The sequence below is a fragment of the Callospermophilus lateralis genome, unplaced genomic scaffold (assembly GCF_048772815.1).
Source record: "Callospermophilus lateralis isolate mCalLat2 unplaced genomic scaffold, mCalLat2.hap1 Scaffold_210, whole genome shotgun sequence".
NCBI classification, from domain to species: Eukaryota; Metazoa; Chordata; class Mammalia; order Rodentia; family Sciuridae; genus Callospermophilus; species Callospermophilus lateralis.
The window spans coordinates 1,852,501-1,866,990 of record NW_027513072.1 but is presented as its reverse complement, the minus strand read 5'-3'; the positions used below and the strand labels follow the sequence as shown (position 1 = coordinate 1,866,990).

The window sequence follows — 14,490 nt, the reverse complement described above, 5'->3', positions numbered from 1 at the left end:
GACCACAAAGTCCCACGACAAGACTGCTCTTCCCTCTTCCTTTCCTCCTCAACCTCTCCTGGGAAGCCCAGGCCCAGCCCCACCCGCCTGCCCTGGCTTGAACTCCAACACTTCTCATCCCCTTTCCCTGTCCCAATATCTATCTCCCTGGGCTCAAGTCCTTTTGGGGCTTAAGGCTTTTCTCAAATCTTATTCCTGCTCACTTCCTCTGTCTGGGAAGCCCAAGTTCATGGGCACATGGCAGAGAAAGAGGGGAGGAGTCCCTGTGCCCAGGTTTTAGTGCCTGTGAACCTGTGTGTGCAGTAGGGATGGCTCAACCCTGCTAACCAACAGGGGGAAAGGCCGAGTGGGGAAGCCAGAGGCTCCCAAGCTCATTCCCAAAGGACAGCCCTCCCAATAAACTGGATCTGAGTGAGGGAGGAGAGAGGTGGTCCAGGAGCCTGGGCCAAGGCCTGGATGTGCATCATGGAACTGCCTGGGTGGGGGAGTGCTGGAGGGAGTCCAGCTCCAAGCGGGGCCCAGAAGGCCAGGCCCCAGTCTCTGAGGAGTTCATGCTGCCTCCTCCAGCCCCGCTGGCTGTCCCCCTGCCATCCTGCCTATCCCCCTGCCATCCTGCCTGGTTCAGGTCTGCACTCATTGGCTCCCTGCCTTCAGGTATACAGGGCCTCACTCAGTCTCAGGCAAGGGCCTTTTAAGTCCTAAGCTAGATGTGACACATCTCCTTGACAATCTGGTCCTCAGTTTCCCCACTAGAAAAGGATGTAATTTCCCTCAGATTCTCAAAAGAGGACATGGCCTTTCCAAAGGCAAAGACTTCCTGCTCTGGGATGAAGATTTTAGGTGTGTCCGCCCCCTGCCCCCAGCCTAGGATTCCTAGGATTTCCTTAAGAAAGACCCTTGGATCAGGCTCATTGCTTCTTGAGCATTAAGTGGGACATAGAACATTCCTTCCTTTGACGTCCTCCACCATACCCTCTACCCTAAGCCTTGGGCCAGTCTTGTGACTCCTTGCCAAGTTGAGAGGACCCAACTGGGCTGCACCCCCTTCCCTTTTTGCCCCCTTCTCATTTCTGCTGAATGTGCCCTTGATTCTCAGACATGCCCCACCCAATCCTTGTCCCATGGATAAGGCAAGGGGTGTTATAGGGGACCAGTTATGGGGACCACTGTCCACCTACCCAGAAAACTCTGCCATCCCTGGGCCAGAGCCAAGAAATGGCCCCCACGCCTGCAGGGCTACCAGGTGCCCACAAGCTCCTAGAACAGTAATGCCAGATTCGTGGGACCCCAATAGACCTCCAGGAGCCGAATCTGATGCAATTACACAAGAGTCTTTATTGCAGGCTCGCGCCTGGACTCTCAACCGTTTGCAATACAGCGGTCCTGAGTAGTGAGTCCCAACCCTTAGTTAGTGAGAATTTATAGGTTTTGGGGGGATACACTATGCATCACAACATCACACAGAAAATCATTTTATACCGCGGGAAAATCAAACAACAATTCTTAACATTGATGAGCACATTCACTGGCCGGAACAAGTTGGGTAAGGGTAGTGGGTGAATTCAAATGGTGGATATATTTGAACTGATTGGTTTAGGCCCGGAAGGGTTGCAAGAGTCTCTATGCCAAACTGCAGGGTTGCCTAATCATGTTATACATCACGGAAACTACTGGGAGGTCACCTGACATTTCAGATATTTTTCCTGTCTCCTGCTGATTGGTGGTTGCTAGGGGGTTGCTATGGGTCCTCATCTAGCTTAACTGAGTCAGGGTCACCTAGCACCACAGATCCCTTTTGTTAAACAACTCAGCAGGGTGGGTATGTGCCTAAGAACCTTCTGTGGGTTTTTCCAAGGACAAGAGTCATGCCCCCTCCCTCTGGACAGGCCTCCAGGTAGAAGCTGATTTCTCAAAAATGGAGTCACATCAGTTTCTCAGAACCTGGGATGGAGAGCCTAGCATCTCCAGACCTTTCCTCATGGGCCTCTTGGGAAGTCAGGGCATATAGGATGAGACTCAACCTAGTCACCCAGCTCTGCCGCCAACTAATGTGTCACAGGAGAATCTGTCTTCCCTTTGCTAAAACTTGGAGTCCTCAAGGTAATCATAGATATCACACTGAGGGTCACAGACTCTTAAGTCTTTAGGGAGGGTAGGGACTCAGGGATACCTCATCCAGCTGTCTGGCACCCACAGTTGTGCAGATGGGGCTCTTAGGTCCTGCAGAGGGAAGAGTTTGCCCAAGATAACCTGGTGGCATCAGCCTGATGGCTTTCTCTGGTTCCCAGGGGACCACTCTCATTCCTGCTTCCAGGGCCATTCCAGCAGGGGAAGGGCTTGGACAGTGACCACAGGGCCCCACTCTCGAGGCAAACTTAGAGCTGGCAGTGAAGTTCAGCACAGGGCTGTCTACTGAAAAGGCGGCCAGTTTGAACCCCTCTCCAACCCTGCACTGTGCCCATAGTGCTCCTGCTGCCTCTGGCTCAGCCCTGTCCTGCTCTGCCCTGAGGGCCCCACCCAAGAAGGCCTGCAAGTGGCTGAGGGTGAGGCAAGGCTAGGACCCCTGGGGCAGAGGAGCTGGTTGTCTGAGGAAGTGGGGGTGTCCTGCCCCTTTTACACACTTTAGAATTCCTTTGTTCTCATGCCTTCACTTCCTCACAACCTGCTTACTTGATCTAAAAGATGGAGTGATCCAAGGGTCAGAAGGAAGTGGATCAGGGGTCCTGGCAAGAAGGGAGCAGCCTAGGAGGCATTCATTAACAGCCCCTACAACTCCCTGCAGGGAGGAATAATCCCTGGAGGCTGGTAACCTTGGCAACAGGTGGAAAAGGGGAAGTGCTCTAGAGGTATTAACATTTTATTACTTTTCCTTTCAAACCAGCCTCCATTTTTCTGATCTGACCCATTATTTATTACTTGCACTGTCCTTTTGTCCCCACCAACAACACTTTCTGAATATGTGTCCTATGAAGACAATGAAATTTGATTCCACGTGTACAGACCACTGATTACTTCAATTTTCCTTACTTCCAATCACCTCTCCCCGTACCTTCGACCTCCCTGCTTCGTTATCATAAATATCCCTAAACCTTATGGGGGAGAGATCTGAGACTTGATCTGTCTTCTGGCTTGGCTGCCTCCTAAATAAACCTTTTCTCGTTTGCAAAACTGGTCATTTTGAGATAGTAATTTGGGAAGACAGAGAGACATACTAAGTGTCAAAAGCAGCGCAATACACCGCTAAATGTGAAAGGCTCCCTCCAACACTTGCAACTTTGAGGGCAATGTGCAAAGGAGGGTGTAAAATTGTGTAGCTCTACCCTGCCTCCACCTCTAGACCAGCCCCTAGCTATCCTCCCTCTGCAAATACTAACACCCCATACCAACAGGTTGCTGTCTGTCTCTCTGGAGATAGCCTGCTTTTCCCCAAAGGGGTCTCTCTCTTAAGATAAGCCCCCATTCTTCCTTGAATATGTATCTACTTCACAAATAAACCTCTGTCTCTGCCTTTGACTGGTGCATGGTAAAATTCTTTTCTGTCATGTCTGCAACAACCCTGCTGGCCCTGAGTCAAGTTCTCCCTTTCTCTGGAAACTTCTCAGACCATTCTTCAGAGAAATATCTTCTCCTGTGACAGGTTCAGTGATTGGCATGCCATCTATGGGAGGCGGGTGGCCAGGACCATGCCTAATTCAGTAACTGACTGTCATGGAGAAGAGATCTCTTCCATGAAGGGCAGCAAAGAATTTCAGCATGAGTCTGGCAAAGGCAGAGACAAAGGTTTATTTAGAAAGTAGATACACATTTAAGGGAGAATGCCATCTGTCTCAAGATTGAGAAGCCCCTCCTGGAGTTGGAGGTCCAACATTTGTAGAAGGGCCATAGTCAGGGACAGGACTGAGGTGGAGACAGGGTGGAGCTGCACAATTGTAAGCTCAGTTTTCCCTGAGTTTATGTATTTCCCTCATTTTACAAGGACATGAGCCAAGAGCCTGTCAAGATTTTAACACAGTGACTCCCACTGCTTGCCTGTCCTCAAGCTTGTCTCTTTTGTCTAAAGAAAACACAGAGACCAAGCTAGAATTTCATAGGACCAAGCAAATGGGGAAAGGGCCGAGAAAGGAGTGCAGGTTTGGGGTTTGGGGAGGGAATACTGAGAAGATAGCTCTGGCTGTCTCCCTATTCATTCGTACCTACTCCCTTTCTTGCAGTTTTGGAGAGAATACGGGTATGGGGGGAAGGTTGCAAAAGGGGTGGGGGGAGGCTTTCTTTTTGCCCCAGTGGTATCTGAAGAGCCAAAGTGGGCAGCAGGACAGAAGCTGACTCTCTTGCCTAGCTGACTCACAGTTTTTATTATTTGATTGCTTGTTTTCTTTTGGCTGACTATACCTACCCTCAATTTTGCCTAAACACACACACTGGCTCATTAATTTAGAGGCATATGCTGAATACCCACCAGTGACAAGAGTAAGATGTTACCCCGTGCTCATTGTTCACAGACCTAGAAAGGGAGATGGACACTTAAAGAGTTAGTAAAAAAGATGAAAAGTGCCAAAACAAGTAGGACTGTCTGTGAATGTATTAATCATACCTTTATATTCTGCTTTTTGTTGTTATTGTTGTAGTTTTTAAATAAGGGACTGCTTCTTTGGGGTTATCCATTTCCTAAAGACAGTAAAAAACTGCCTAAGGCACACCTCTTATATGCATACCAACCACTGGGGGTGGGGGCTATACTTCTAACCTCTTCTTTTAGCAAGCTCTTAATGTTCCCTTTACCTAATTGCCCCAGGGCCAGGTACTAGATTGCAAGAGACATTCCTAAATGCTGCAACCTGTTGGAGTTAGCCAAACCAAACAATTCAAAACTTATGCTCCTTTACCCAGTCCTTCCCTTAAAAACCACAATAAAGACTCTGACCTTGTTTTCTGAATGACCTGGTATTTCCCTGTGTGCTCCCCATTCACAGCCTGCAGTGCCTTCTCTTTGTAGGGATCAGTAGTATAAGTCCCTTCTTCCTTCATGACAGTACTTTCTTTGTCTATGTGACTTAACACACATTTCAAACAATCCTGGGATTGGGTATGATGGTGCATACCAGTAATCCCAGCAGTTCAGTAGGCTGAGACAGGAAGATAACAAGTTCAAAGCCACCTCAGCAATTTAGCAAGGCCCTGTCTCAAAATGAAACATAAAAAAAAGGCTGGGGATGTATGATATACTCAATGATTAAGTGCCCTTGGACTCAATCCATGGTGTCCAAACAACCAAGGGAAAAAAAAAAAAAAAAAACAACCACCACCATTTTCTGGTTACACTTAAAACAGTGAATACCTATATCTCCCCTACTATTTTGTTTAGTATAAACAAACATAACTAGATAAGAGTTTGTTCCCCACATGGGTTCTGTTTCATCATTCTCAGAGCAAAGAGTCTACTTATTTGTTTATGAACTACCTTAGTATTCCTGGGATGCTAAAATAAAAAATAACAAATTTATTCCTCACAGTTCTGGGGACTGGAAAATGTAAGGTCATGGTACCAGCTTTCCTGATTCATAAATAACTTCCTGCTGTGTCCTCACTTACTGAAAGGGGCAGATAAGCCCCCTTGGCTTATTTTGAAGAACACTATCCCATTTTTAAAGATAGTAATCTCTGGCAATAGGCATGCACTGTATACAGGAATATAGGGCTCTGCCCTCATGACTTCATCATCTCCCATAGGTCCCACTTCCTGATGCCATCCCCTTGGACGCTTAGAAATTCAAAATATGAATTTGGGGGTTGGAAGTAGGAATACAAACATTCAGACCATAGCAAGAATTTTTGTTTAAGAAACTGGGTGGAGGCCTGGTGCTGAAGCTCAGTGGTAGAGCGCTTGCCTCACCCGAGTGAGGCACTGGATTTGATCCTCAGCACCACGTTAAAAAATAAATTCATAAAAAAAATATTGTGTCCATCAACAACTAAAAAAAAAGAAAGAAAGAAAAAGGGGCTGTGGATGTGGCTCAAGTGGTAGCGTGATCACCTGGCATGCTCGGTGCCCTGGGTTCGATCCTCAGCACCACATACAAATTAAAGATGTTGTGTCCGCTCAAAAAAAAACTATAAAATAAATATCAAAAAATTCTCTCTCTCTCTCTCTCTCTCTCTCTCTCTCTCTCTCTCTCTCTCTCTCTTTAAAAAAAGAAAGAAAGAAACTGGGTGGGATTTGGAGGCGGTTGCTGGGGAATTTTGAGGAATTAGGAATATCCTATATGTAATGAATTCTTAGTAAGTTTCAAACAAAAACCAGGTAGTCTGACAACTTCTGAATATCAAAGAAAACTATCCATTTCTAGAACTTCAATTGCCAGGCTCCTCTGTGTTTGCAAAGTATCTTTATAGCTAATCTGTCATTACTCACATTACTGATAATAGTTGAGAGATGCTATAAGACTCACTTGGCTTGAAATACCTTGGCCAATAACCTGGGTTTCCTCCTACTCTATTTGGTATAAATTGCCTAGTTATAGCCTCTATCAAAGGGTAATTTAAGTTATCTGGCAGGGGAGAAATGTCTCTCTTTGATGATTTGCAGCTGTTGAAGATTTCTAGTAACTAGCTTGACATAGAAATGTGGGGATGTTTCTCAAGAAATATCAGCTTAGAGGGCTGGGGTTTTGGCTCAGTGGTAAAGTGCTCACCTAGCATGCAGAAGGCACTGGGTTCCATCTTCAGCACCACATAAGTGTAAAATGAAGATATGGTGTCCACCTAAATCTAAGAAATAAACATTTTTTTTTAAAAAAAAGAAATATCAGCTTAGGGTTTAATTCTGCTAATTCTGGGGATTCTTAGATGACCCCTAAAGCTCAAGTGTTGAAGAGTTGGTCCCCAATGCAGCAGTGTTCAAAGATGGGGGTCTTTGAGAACAGATTAAATCACAAGGACTCTGACTTCAACAATGCATTCATTCATTTATGGTTCAGAGTTTACTGGGTTTTGAGTGAGAGGCTTTGTTATAAAAGCAAATTCTCCTTTGCTTCCTAGGCACCACGAGGTCAATAGCTTTGGTCTACCACATGCTCCCTCAGTGATGTTCTGCCTCACTATAGGCCTAAAAGCAACAGAATCAGCTAATCAGAGAATGAAACCTCTGAAACTATAACCCAAATATAAATATTTTTTCTTTTCTAGTTGTATATCTTAAATATTTTGTCAGTGACACAAAGCTGATCAACAAACTGAATTCCAATCTTTTCCTTGGACATATTACCACAAATCAGTTTGGATAATCACTTTGGCAGACACTGAGACTGACTGGGGCAGGATAGGTGTTCAATAAAATTTATTGCATATTCAGTTGAATGAATGGAAGCTTTACTGCTTCAGTTCCAGCTGTGATTTGCATAGAACCGGGACCAACTCTAGTTATACAAAGCAAATAGAGAAATTCCTGGAAGGGTATCAGGAGTTCATAGAATTAAGGCAGTTATCTGGATTGTGGCAGATTGCAGAATCAAGGCAGTTCCAGGGAGCTGGCACAAATCCACAGGTTCATGAATAATCTGTCCCTAGAATTGCCATTAGCCCCACCTCCAGCATCCCTTCTGATCCAGGATTCAAATTCCTGGGACTTCAATGGTCTAAATTACCTGTTTGAAATAATTAACCCAAAGGAGATAAAAGAAGGGTCTTCAACTCCCAAGATGGGAGGCTGCAATGGAAGACACATACTAAGAATTGTTCCAATAAAGCCTTCACACAATAAGAAAAATTTCAAAAAAGAATATGGTGGTAATAGAAGAGGGGAATTAGATATTGCACTGTGAAGAAAGACAAATGTCATTCACATTGATACTAAAAGGGAGATGGGCTGGGTGGGGGGGGCGGCAGTTACTGGTAAAGGAGGAAATATAAGGGTGTAGTTTCAGAAGAAGGAAAAAGTGACCATCACAGTCCTCATGTAGCTGGCCAGACAGCTACAAGAACCTGGACAATGGGGTACAGAAAATAAGTATTTCATGGAGTTCCCAGGCTAACTTAGGAGCTGAACAAATATTTGTTCATTGAATTCACAAGAAAATGGAAACCTAAAACATGCTATTTAGATACAAGGAACTGAGTTTCCTTCTGTTAGCTCAGTGGGGAATGTGTCCCCATAGACAGTGACTCATCCTTAGAACCAGTTGAGACTTCCCATTTACTCTTAGGCCCTTATCAAAGATACTGAGTTATCTTTTGCCTTCTGTGTCAGAAGTATGGGGTCTCCATGAAGTTAGTCTTGGGCTTTCCCAGACTTCAGCTACACTGGAATGACTGCTTGCATGCTCCCAAGAGACATGATTCTCTTTCTGGGTTTTCAGATAAAGAATCAGCCCTTAACCAGGTGAATGAGAAGTAAAACTCTATTTATACATGTTGTGTCAAAATGCATTCTACTGTCATGTAGAATAGAACAATTAAAAAAAAAAAAAGTATCAGCCATTAATTCCTGGCAATTATTTATCTCTTTTTCTATAAGAATCTCTTTTCTAGCCAGTCGCAGTGGTGCACAGCCAGTAATCCCAGTGGCTCGGGAGTCTGAGACAGGAGGATCGTGAGTTGAAAGCCAGCCTCAGCAATGGCGAGGTGCTAAGCAACTCGTGAGATCCTGTGTCTAAAGAAAATACAAAAAAGGGCTGGGAATGTGACTCTGCGGTCAAGTGCCCTGAGTTCAATCCACAGACCCCCTCAAAAAAAGAATCTTCTCTGCTGCACGCTGCCCAGTCATCTGGCCCAGCTGACGGTGACCTGTGGACTCTCTGACAGAAGAGTCACCTGGCCCTCGAATGCACCATGTCTTGTTCCTCCAGCGTTGACACTATGAAGAAGGTGGTTCAGCAGCTCTGGCTCGAGGCCGTACTCAACCACATGAAGGTTTCCCAGGCAGTTGCTGACTTGAAAAAATTTTGTCTGCAGAATGCTCACCATGATCCCCTACTGACTGGAGTATTTCATGTACAAGTTCCTTCAGACCCCAGAAAGTCTATTCCTTTTTGTAGTTATCTTTCTGAGGTTTCCCAAACCCACTGCTAAAGAACCAGTGAATATTCAAGAGAGCTTAATTTGAAGCCTGTACAAAAAATTTCCCTGTAACACATGTACCAAAATACAATCTTCTACTTTTGTCAATCCTTAACATCTACCTCTCTGAATTTTCATGAATTTCTATTTCACAATGGTAATTATTTTATATACACTGGCAGCAACATACAATAAAATATTTATTTATTTTTTAGTACCGGGGATTGAACCCAAGGGCATTCAACCACTGAGCCACATCCCCAGCCCTATTTTGTGTTTTTATTTAGAGACAGGATCTCACTGAGTTGTTTAGGGCCTTGCTTTTGCTGAGGCTGGCTTTGAACTCTCGTTCTCCTGTCTCAGTCTCCCCGGCTGCTAGGATTACAGGCACGTGCCACTACACCTGGCTCAAAATACTTGGTATTAAAAATAAAAAAAAAAAAAACAAAAAAAAAATAAAAAAAAAAACTTTCTTCTTCCTCTTGCAGAGAAGCCACATAACCCAGATATTGAATCCTGGTGTACTATAAATCTGAATTTCAATCTTAGGTCTTTCCCATATTTGCTGGTTGTCTCATCTTGTTGAATATGACCAGAGCCAGTTCATTACTCTGCGAAACTCCTGTCCTATAGGAATTTTGAGTGAAAATATACTTAAAGTTCCAGACACATAAAATACTGGATTTCTCATGATACCCAGCCATTAGGTCGTGTCCAAAAGATAGACCTATTAAAAATAATGCTCAAGGGCTGGGGATGTACCTCAGTGATAAATTGGTTGCTTGCATGAGGCCCTGGGTTCAATTCCCAGCATTTAAAACAAAAGAAAAGTTCAAGATACCACCTCCCCTCACTCCATAAGAATATGTTAGACAGGTGTGGTGGCACCTGTGATCCCAGTGGCTTTGGAGGATGAGGCAGGAGAACTGTGGGTTCAAAGCCAGCCTTAGCAATGTAGTGAGGCCTTAAGAAACTCAGTGAGACTCTATCTCTAAATAAAATACAAAAACATGCTGGGGATGTTTCTCAGTGGCTAAGCACCCCTGGGTTCAATTCCCAGTACCAAAAAAAAAAAAAGAAGAATATGTTAGCTTGAACATGAGACTGATCAAATTATGTGCATGCAAGGATATGGTATAATGAATCCCAGTATTATGTAAAATTTTACTAATAAAAATAAATAAATAGATTGCAATTTTTTACTTGGGGGAAAAAAAGCAATGTATTTTCTTATCAACAACCCCAGAGTAAATCTGTAAATCAGATGGCTGGCATCATAAGTGTATCTGGTGGGTACAAATAATCATTTTCTAGAAACCCATTATTTTGTCAAAAAGCAACATTTCATTAGGTACTATCAGAGCTTGAATAAAATTTCCCAGTAAAATCTCTCCATTCTGGTCCAACGGTGTCATTCAGTGATGGAGCAATTGCCTAGCTCATGTGAGGCTCTGGGTTTGATCCACAGCACAGGGATCTCCCAAATCCTTTAAAGAAACACGTGGTTCGGTACACAAAGATGTTTGTTAGATAGAAGGAAGGTCACCACAGTGTAAAGGTAACGTGTAAAGCTTGAAATTACTACAGAGAATTAAATAAATTATAATATAAATTATAATAATTTGTTATAGATTTTTATGTAGCCGTCGTTAAGAGATTCTGCAGAAATATATTTACTCACAAGTGGCTTTCTGAGGTAGTAGCATGCAGTGAGAGTGGTCTGTCAGAGATTCCACCACGGGTATGGTCAGGCCAAAAGCACACAAGGCAATGGTGCAGCCCATCACCCTCTTCTTCAGATGCTTGCAAAATAGGTGCCAATGTCACGGGTGGTTCTATGAGCAAATGAATATAATGATAAGAGCTGTATCATTGGTTTTGATGAGTACATGAGCATTGTATCAGATGATGAGAACAGATTTATTTTAAAACAGTCAAGAAAACAACTGGGTTGGATCATACTAAAAGAAGATAATATTGGGCTGGGTACAGTGGCGCCTGCCTGTAATCCCTGCAGTTTGGGAGGCTAAGACAGGAGGATCTCAGATTCAAAGCCAGCCTCAGTAAAATCAAGGTGCTAAGCAACTCAGTGAGACCCTGTCTCTAAAATAAAATACCAAATAGGTCTGGGGATATGGGCTCAGTGGTCAAGTGTCATGAGTTCAATCCCCAGTACCCCCCCACCCAGAAAAAGAGATAATATTATTCTGTCACAAAGTGCCTCCAACTAGAAATGATAACTGAAAGGCTGGGACTGTAGCTCAGTGGTAGAGCACCCGAATCACACATGTGAGGCACTGGGTTTGATCCTCAGTACCACATAAAAATAAAGACATTGGGTCCAACAATAACTAAATATATATATATATATATATATATATATATATATACATATATTTGGGGGAAACATTTTTTCATATAGTTTTTGTTACCTTTTTGATATTATCAGATGACAATGCTGTGGGGTTGATTTTATTTTAAAACGTTCTGGGCCGGGACAGTGGCACATGCCTAAATTCAGGAGGCTGAGACAAGACTATCACAAGTTGAAGGCTAGCCTTAGCAACTTAATAAAAAGTAAAAAGAAATGATCATTGCATCCTTTTTGCCTTGATATTAGCCTCTTCAAGGACCCCATTTTTTGGTACAGGGGATTGAAATAGGGGCTTTCACATGCTAGGCAAGTGCTCTACTAACGAGCACCATACCCAGCCAATCCCCCTTGATTTTACACAGGGTCCACCTGAGTTGCCCAAGCTGGCATCAAATTTGCCATCTTCCTGCCTCAGCCTTTTGCATAGTGGGGATGAGGAGACATGTCCTGCAATGACTGGCTGAGACTAGATTTTTCAAAAAACTTTTTCTCAAGGATATCTCTTAAGAAGATACAGGAACAAAACTGTGTCCAGAAAAACAATTTAAAATGTATATTGAAGGCATGTCTCCCACATGAGCTTTTGGAGGACACACAATATCAAACCATGATACACTGGGTAGAGGATTATAGGCTGGTGGGTTTTCCTTTCAACACTTCAAAATTTCACTCAACTCTCTTTCTCTAGCACATTTTAGGAGAAGTCCACTAAGATTCTTATCTTGGCTCCTGTATGAGTAAGATGATTTCTTTAAATACCATCTCTTTGGCTTTGATTTTCAGCAATTTGAAAGATGGTAGGTGTAGATTTTGGGTATTTGCCTTGTTTGATGTTCTCAGAACTCCCTGTATCTATTACTTCATAAAAGTTTTCTGTGATTATTACTCGAAGTCTTTCCTCAACTCTCTTCTATTTTGCTTCTCCTCCTCCTATTCCAACTGCACGTGTGTTTATCTTTTGCAATTGCCCCGTTGTTCTTAAATTTTCTGTTTCAATTTTTCTTTTCTCTTTGCAATTTTGCCTGAGAAATTTCTTCTGACCTATCTGCAAGTTCACTAATATTCTCCCCAGTCATGTCCAGGGTACTAGTGAGCCCATCAAAGGTGTTAAGCATTCATCTTAGTCATTTTATCTCCAGTCTTTCCTTTTTTTTCTTGTTTACCATTTCCATCATCAGCTTACATTATCTATCTTTTCTTGAATATTCTTGTTCAGCTCTAACCCTCTATAACCCTTAGGATCTCAATCATAGTTGTTTCAAATCCCTGTCTGATAATTCCCACAGCCTCATCATTTGAGGGTCTCATTCGAATGCTTGCTTTATGTCCTTTCTTCTTGCTTTTTAGTATGTATACCTTATAATGATTTTTGATTGAAAGCTAGACAGTGTACTGAATAATAGGAACTGAGGTAAATAGGCCATTTATTTGGTGAGATTTTGTGCTCATCTGTCTAGAAGTTCAGTCATGTTTAGTGTTTTCTGTTGCCAAAGAGGCCAGAAACTTTCAGATTCCTATAATGTGCTTATTTTCATTTCTTGCCCAGAAAGAATTTGTGTCTTCAACTCTTTCATCTCTAATTCTCTAAAGTTGTGCGGAGGCTTTTTTATATAGTGGCACAGTAGAGAGGAAGGAAGGATTCTGTGGTCTATGATTAGATCATGGTGTTGAGTGAGCCTGTATTGCTGGGGTGTGACTTTCACTGGTGTTTCCTACTTTTCCACCACCACTAGCACCTTGCAGGAGATAAGAGCCTGGAGTAGGAGAAACGCCTTCCCCCCTTGAGGGACAAGGCTCTGGTGAAATCCTTGTACTTGGAGAGTAGGTTTCTGTTCTGGAGAATGGTTGCTCTTTTCACAATGCTTACCTCCATGTCCAGGATCACTATTCTCAAGGGACCTAAATGTTGTCTGCCCTCTGGGATTCACCAATCAGGGCTCCTTTCCATTATTGGCAGCACCCATCTCAGGCACTGATCCCATGCTCCAACTTCATTCCCTTTCTACTCAGCCCCCTGACTGCAACTCCTCCTGGAGTCACTTGCTTGGTGGTTGGTGGCAAGGACTCTGGAGCCAGATCTCATAAGTCCAAATCACAGCTCTACAACTGTCCAGCAGGGAGACCTTGGGTAGCACTTAGCACCTGGTCACTCAATTTCCCTATCTGTAAAAAAAGGAATTGTGGGTTAATTCATGTAAACCACATAGAACAGTGGTTGTGCCACAAAGTGCCCTGTGTGCTGAAGACAGACCACGATATATGCTGATGTAGAAGGGGAAAACGTACACTCATACACTGCTGGTGAGACTGCAAATTGGTGCAACCCAATCTGGAAAGCAGTATGGAGATTCCTTAGAAAACTTGGAATAGAACCACCATTTGACCCAGCTATCCCTCTCTTAGGTCTATACCTAAATGACTTAAAATCAGCATATTACAGGGACACAGTCACATCAATGTTTATAGCAGCTCAATTCACAATTGCTAAACTGTGGAAACAGCCTGGATGCCCGTCAATAGATGAATGGATAGAGAAACTGTGGTATATATACCTAATGGAATATTACTCAGCATTAAAAGAGAATAAAATTACGACATGTAATGAATGGAGTTAGAGAATATCATGCTAAATCAAGTAAGCCAATCCCAAAAATCCAAAGGCTGAATGTTCTCTCTGATAAGGAAAAATGGAGGAACTTTGATGGGGCAAAGGGGAGGCAGAGGTGAGGAGGGGGCATGGGGGTAGGAAAGATGGTGGAATGAGATGGACATCATTACCCTAGGTACATGTATGAATGCACATATGGTGTGAACGCTACATCAGGTACAACCATAGAAATGTAAATTTGTGCTGCAGTTGTGTACAATGAATTAAAATGCATGGTGCTGTCATATATATCTAATGAAAAATACAAAACAAAAAGAGAAACCCTAAGGCTAGCATGGTCTGCTCCAAAGCTCAATAGACCTGGTAGTTATGATTCTAGTACCACTGCTAACCTTTTTCCATGACCCAATGCATGTCATCCCTTCTTCTTGTGCTACAACAGAAATTGACATAAAAC

General features: G+C 43.2%; 1 pseudogene; it reads left to right on the top strand.

Moving 5' to 3' along the window:
• Positions 1-8,823: 8,823 nt before the first annotated feature.
• Positions 8,824-9,029, top strand: LOC143640379 (guanine nucleotide-binding protein G(I)/G(S)/G(O) subunit gamma-5 pseudogene; annotated as a pseudogene).
• Positions 9,030-14,490: the final 5,461 nt, after the last annotated feature.